Source organism: Somniosus microcephalus, chromosome 30 (assembly GCF_052327205.1).
Source record: "Somniosus microcephalus isolate GS21.2 chromosome 30, FLI_Smic_1.0, whole genome shotgun sequence".
NCBI classification, from domain to species: domain Eukaryota; kingdom Metazoa; phylum Chordata; class Chondrichthyes; order Squaliformes; family Somniosidae; genus Somniosus; species Somniosus microcephalus.
Genome location: NC_141016.1, coordinates 32316813 through 32323932, shown reverse-complemented (window position 1 = coordinate 32323932; position 7120 = coordinate 32316813).

Sequence of the window (7120 nt, the reverse complement as noted above, 5' to 3'; positions counted from 1 at the left end):
GGTTGCCAATGATTTCAATTTTAATAAAAGCATGTGCATTTCCTACATTGCAACAGTGATTACACTTTACAAGTACTTCATTGTGTGTTAAGTGCTTTGGGACGTCCTGAGGTCATGAAAGGTGCTATAGAAAGAGAAGAATTTTACTGGGGATCCTTGATGCCACACTCGGCCAAATGCTGACTTGATGTCAAGGGCAGTCATTCACACCTCACCTCTGGAATTCAGCTCTTTTGTCCAAGTTTGGACTAAGGCTGTAATGAGGTCTGGAGCCGAGTGGGCCTGGCAGAACCCAAAAATGAGCATTAGTGAGTAGGTTATTTGTGAGTAAGTACCATTTGTTGGCACTGTCGATGGCACCTTCCATCACTTTGCTGATGACTGGCTGTAGACTGATAGGGCAGTAATTGGCCGGATTGAATTTGTCCTGCTTTTTCTGGACAGGACATACCTGGGCTGTTTTCCAGTGTTGGGTAGATGCCAGTGTTGTAGCTGAAATGGAAATGCTTGGCTAAAGGCACGTCCAGTTCTGGAGCACAAGCCTTCAGCACGACAGCTGGGATGTTGTCGGAGTTTGCAGCCTTTGCTGTATCCAGTGCACTCAGCCATTTCTTGATATTACGTGGTGTGAATCGAATTGGCTGAAGTCTGGCTTCTGTGATGGTGGGACTTCAGGAGGAGGCCGAAATGAATCTTCCACTCTGCACTTCTGGCTAAAGGTAGGTGATAATCAGCAGGAGGTTTCCTTGCCCATGTGCAACCAATTTGAGGACACCATCTCCCATAAACAGCAGTGTGATGAATGGCCAGACAATCTGTTCTTGATGTAGGTTAATGTATAAATATTGGCCCAGGACACGGGGGAGAACGCCGCTGCCCTTCATCGAACTAGTGCATGTGGGAAATTTTTACCTCCACCTGAGAGGGCAAATGTCTCGGTTTAATGTCTGATCCAAAAGAGGGGCTGAATGGCCTCCTACTCTCTCTTTGTAACAGTCTTGAGGAGCTGAATGGCCTCCCCCTGTTCCTATGCAACAGGCTCAAGCGGCTGAATGGGTCTGCTCCTGTTCCTATATAACAGCCTCGAGAAGCTTATTGGGCCTACTCCTGTTCCTGTGCAACAGGCTCAAGGGTCTGAATGGCCTCCTTATGTTCCTGTGTAACACGTTCAAGGGCTGAATGGCCTCCTCCTGCTCCTATGTAACGAAATCAAGGGGCTCAATGGCCTCCTCTTGTTCCTATGTAACAGGCTCGAAAGGCTGAATGGCCTCCTCCTTTTCCTCTGCACAGGCTTGAAGCTCAGAATGTGTATCCTCCTGTTACTATGCAAAAGCACAGAGGGGCTGAATGGCCTCCTCCTACTCTTTGTAATAGTGTTGAGAGGCTGAATGGGCCTCCTCCAGTTCCTAATAACAGACTGAAGAGGGCTGAATGGCCTCCTCCTGTTCCTATGTAACAGGCTCAAGGGGCTAAATGACATGCACTTCCTATGCAACAGGCTTGAGGGCTAAATGGCCTCCTCCTGTTCCTATGTAACAGGCTCAAGGGGCTGAATGACATGCTCTTCCTATTTAACAGGCTCGAGGGCTGAATGGCCTCCTCTTGTTCCTATGTAAGAGGCTTGAGGAACTGAATGGCATCCTTCTGTTCCTTTTTAACAGTCTCGAGGAGCTGAATGGCCCAACTCCTGATCCTATGCAACTGTCTTGAGGGACTGAACAACCGCATCCTGTTCCAATGTTACAGGCTTGAGGAGCTGAATGGTCCGCCTTCTGTTACATAGAAACATACAAGATAGGAGCAGGACTAAGCCATTCGGCCCCTCGAGCCTGCTCCGCCATTCAATGCGATCATGGCTGAACATCCAAATTCAGTACCCTGTCCCTGCCTTCTCCCCATACCCTTTGATCCCTTTAGCTTTAAGAAATATATCCAACTCCTTCTTGAATATATTTAATATATTGGGCTCTACTGCCTTCTGTGGTAGATAATTCCACAGGTTCACCACTCTGGGTGAAGAAATTCCACCTCAGTTCTGTCCTAAATGGCCTACCCCTTATCCTTAGACTGTGACCCCTGGTTCTGGACTCCCCGACCATCAGGAACATCCTTCCTGCATCTAGTCTGTCCAGTCCTGTTAGAATTTTATCATTTTCAATGGGATCCCCTCTCATTCTTCTAAACTCCAGCGAGTACAAGCCCAATCGTCCCAATCTCTCCTCATACGTCATTCCTGCAATCACAGGTATCAGCCTGGTGAATCTTTGCTGCACTCTCTCCATAGCAAGAACATCCTTCCTCAGATAACCTCACATTTATCCACGTTATATTGCATCTGCCATGCTTCTGCCCAAGCACCCAACCTGTCCAAATCATCCTTCAGTTTCTCGGCATCCTCCTCACAGCACACACACCCACCCAGCTTTGTGTCATCTGCAAACTGAGAGATATTACATCTAGTTCCCTTGTCTAGATCATTAATATATATTCTGAATAGCTGGGGTTCAAGGGCCGATCCCTGCGGTACCCCACTAGTCACTGCCTGCCATTCGGAAAAAGACCCGTTTATTCCAACTCTTTGCTTTCTGTCTGCCAACCAGTTCTCTATCCATACCAATACCTTGCCCCCAATCCCATGTGCCTGAACTTTATGCGGGACCTTATCGAAAGCCTTCTTAAAGTCCAAAAAAACCACATCCACTGGTTCTCCCTTATCTGTTTTACTAGCTACATCCTCAAAAAATTCCAGTAGATTAGTCAAGCACGATTTACCTTTTGTAAATCCATGTTGACTTTGTCCAATCCTGTCACTGTTTTCCAAGTGCTCTGCTATTACATCATTTATAATGGACTCTAGCATTTTCCCCAATATTGATGTCAGGCTTACCGGTCTGTAATTCCCCGTATTCTCTCTGCCCCTTTTTTTGAATAGTGGGGTAACATTAGGCACCCTCCAATCCATGGGTACTGTTCCAGATTCTATCGAATTCTATCGAGTTCTTATGCAACAGGTTCGAGGGTCTGAATGGCCTCACCCTGTTTCGATGTAACCGGCTCGAGGAGCTGTGTGGCCTCCTCCTGTCCTATGTAAGAGGTTTGAGGGGCTGAATATCCTCCTCCTGCTCCTATGGAACAAGGTCGAGCGGCTGAATGGGCCTTCTCCTGTTCCTATGCAACATGCTTATGAGGATAAATGGCCTCATCCTGTTCCAATGTGATTGGTGCAAGGGGGCCAGAATTCTTTCATAGAATGGTGTATTTTTCTGAATATGGCTTATCCTTCACACCACCAGCTTCTCAAGGGCAATTAGGAATGGGCAATAAATGCTGGCCTTGCCAGCAACGCCAGATCCCATGAACGAATAAAAAACAAATGTAACAGGCTTGAGTCAGCTAAATGGGCTCCTCCTGTTCCTATGTAGCAAGCTCAAGATGCTGAATGGACTCCAACTGTTCATCTGTAACATCCTCGAGGGGGCTGAATGGTCCTATTGCTGTTCCAATGTAAGAGGCGCGAGGGGCTGCAAGGCCTCCTCCTGTTCCTGTGTAGCAGGCTCACAGGGCTAAATGGCCTCATCTTGTTCCTATGTATCATGCTCAAGGTTCTGAATGGGCCTCCTCCTGTTACTATGCAACAGTCCCGTGGGGCTAATTTGTCAACTTCTGTTCCTGTGTAACAGGCTCGAGGGAGTGAATGGCCTCCTCCTGTTCGTTTGTAACAGCTTAGCGAAACTGAATGGTCTCTTCATTTTTGTGTGTAGCAGGCTCGAGGGGCTGAATGGGCCTCCTCCTGTTCCTATGCAACAGGCCCAAAGGGCAGAATGTCTGCTAAGCAGGCTCGATGGGCTAAATGGCCACCTCCTGGTCCTATGAAAAAGGCTCGAGGGGCTGAATGGCCATATCCTGTTCCTTTTTAACAGACTGGAGGGGATGAATGGCCTCCTCCTGTTCCTGTGTACCAGGCTCGAAGTGCTGAATGGATCTCTTCCTATTCCTATGCAACAGTCTCGACTGGCTCAGTGGCAAACTGCTGTTCCTATGTAACAGGTTCGAGGGGCTGTATGGCCTCCTCCTGTTCCATTGTAACAGGCTAAGGGCAGCTGTATGGCCTCCTCCTGTTCCATTGTTACAGGCTAAGGGCAGCTGTTTGGCCGCCTCCTGTTCTGTTGTATCAGTCTCAAGGGGATGAATTGCCTCCTCGTGTTCCTGTTTAACAGGCTCGAAGTACTAAATGGGACTCTTCCTGTTCCTAAGCAACAGGCCCAAAGGGCTGATTGGCCCAATCATGTTCGTATGCAACAGGCCTGAAGTGTTGAATTACCTCCTCCTTTTCCTATGTAACAGGCTCGAGGGGTTGAATTGTCTCCTCCTGTTCTGATGCAACAGGCCCAAAGTGCTGAATGGCCTGTGTCACATGCTCGATGGACTAGATGGCCACCTCCTGTTCCTCTGTAAAAGGCTCGAGGGGCTGAATGGTCTCTTCCTGCTCCTCTGTAACAGGCTCAAGGGGCTGAATGGTCTCTTCCTGCTCCTGTGTAACAGGCTCGGGGGGCTGAATGGTCTCTTCCTGCTCCTGTGTAAAAGGCTCGAGGGGCTGAATGGGCCTCCTCCTGTTCCTATGCAACAGGCCCAAAGAACTGAATGGCCTGTGAAACGGGCTCGATGGGCTAAATGGTCAATGTTCCTTTGTAAATAGCTCGAGGGGCTTGATGACCTACTCCTTTGCATATGTAACAGCCTCATGGGGCTGCAGGGGCCTCAACCTGTTCCTATGCAACAGACTCGAGGAGCTGATTGGCTTAATCCTTTTCCTATGTAAAAGGATCAAGATGCTTTATCGCCTTGTGCTGTTAATCTGTAGCAGCTTCAAGGGGGCAAAATGAGCAGCCACCTATTCGTATGTACCATCTTCGAGGGGGCAGAATGGTACCACACCTGTTCCTATGCAATAGGTTTGCAGGGCTTATTGGCCTCCTCCTGTTCCTATGTAACAGGCTCAAGGGGCTAAATGACCTCTTCTTGTAGCTATGTAACATTCTCGAGGGGAAGAATGGACTTCTTGTGTTCATAAGTAACAGCCTCGTGAGGCTGAATAGGCCAAATCCTGTTCCAATGAACATGCTCAAGGGGCTGAAAGGCCTCCTCCTGTAACTATGTAACAGGCTCACGGTAGCTGAACGGTCTCCTACTGTTTCAACATATGGGCTTGAGGGGCTGAATGACCTCCTCCTGTTCCTATGTAGCAGGCTCGAGGGGCTGAATGGCTGAATCATGTTCGTATGCAACAGGCTTGAATGGCAGAATTGAGTCCTCCTGTTCACATGCAACAGCTTAAGGGGCTGGCCGGGCCTCGTCCTGTTCCTATGCAACAGCCTTGAGGGGCTGGCTGGTCCTCCTCTTGTTCCTATGCAACAGTCTCAAGATGCTTATTGGGCCTACTCCTGTTCCTTTTAACAAGCTCACGGGGCTCATTGACATCTTCTTCCTATGCAACAGCTCAAGGGGCTGCATGGTCCTCCTCCTGTTCCTAGGCAACAGTCTCAGGATGCTTCTTGGGCCTACTCCTGTTCCTATACAACTGGCTCGAGGGGCTGAATGGCCTCCTCATGTTCCTATCTTACTGGCTCCATGGGGTAAATGGTCACCTCCTGTTCCAACATAACTGCCTCGAGGGACTGAATGGACTCCTCCTTTTCCAATGAACATGCTCAAGGGGCTGAATGGTCTCCTCCTGTACCTAGGTAACAGGTTCACAACAGCTGAACGGTCTCCTCCTCTTTCAACATATGGGCTTGAGGTGCTGAATGACCTCCTGCTGTTCATATGTAACAGGCTCGAGGGGCTGAATGGCTGAATCATGATCGTATGCAACAGCCTTGAATGGCAGAATTGCGTCCTCCTGTTCCTATGCAACAGCCTTAAGGGGCTGGCTCGGCCTCGTCTTGTTCCTATGCAACAGCCTCGAGGGGCTGGCTGGTCCTCCTCTTGTTCCTATGCAACAGTCTCAAGATGCTTATTGGGCCTACTCCTGTTCCTTTTAACAAGCTCACGGGGCTCATTGACATATTTTTCCTGTGCAACAGCTCAAGGGGCTGCATGGTCCTCCTCCTGTTCCTAGGCAACAGTCTCAGGATGCTTATTGGGCCTACTCCTGTTCCTATACAACTGACTTGAGGGGCTGCATAGCCTCCTCCTGTTCCTATGTTACAGGCTCCATGGGCTAATTGGCCACCTCCTGTTCCTACGTAACTGCCTCGAGGGGCTGAATGGCCGCCTCCTTTTCCTGTGTAACAGCCTGAAGGGTCTGAATGGCCTATTCCTATTCCTATTCCTAAGCAGTATTCCTATTCCTAAGCAGTAGGCTCCAGTGTCACGATGGCCTCCCCCTGTTCCCTCATAACAGTTTTGAGGGGCTGATTGGCCTTCTCCTGTTCCTATGTAACAGCCTTGAGGGGCGGAGTGGACTTCTCCTATTCCTATGCAACAGTCTCGAGAGGCTCTATGACCTCCTCCTGTTCCTTTGTAACAGGCTCGAGAGGCTGAATGGCGTCCTCTTGTTCCTTTGTAACAATCTCGAGGAGCTGATTGGTCCTCCTCCTTTTCCTATGCAACAGCCTTGAGGGGCTGAATGGACTTTTCCTATTCCTATGCAACAGTCTTGAGAGGTTCTATGGCCTCCTGTTCCTATGCAACAGTTTCAAGGGGCTGAATGGACTCCTCTTGTTCCTATGTAACAGGATCAAGGGGCTTAATGGCCTCCACCTGTTCCTATACAACATGCTCGAGGTGCTGAATGGCCTAATCATGTTCCTATGCATCAGTTCAAGGGGCTGAATGGCCTCCTGCTTTTCCAATGTAACAGGCTTGAGGGGCTGGTTGGCCTCCTCCTGATCCTATGCAACACACCCAAGGGGCTGAATGGCCTACTCCTTCACTTATGTAACAGGCTCGATGAACTAAATGGTCACCTCCAGTTCCTATGCAACAGACTCGAGTGGCTAAATGGCATAATCATGTTCCTATGTAACTGGCTCAAGGGGGCTGTATGGAATTCTCCTTTTTCTGTGCTATGATCTCGAGGGACTGATTGGACCAACTCCTGATCCTAACAAAAGGCTCG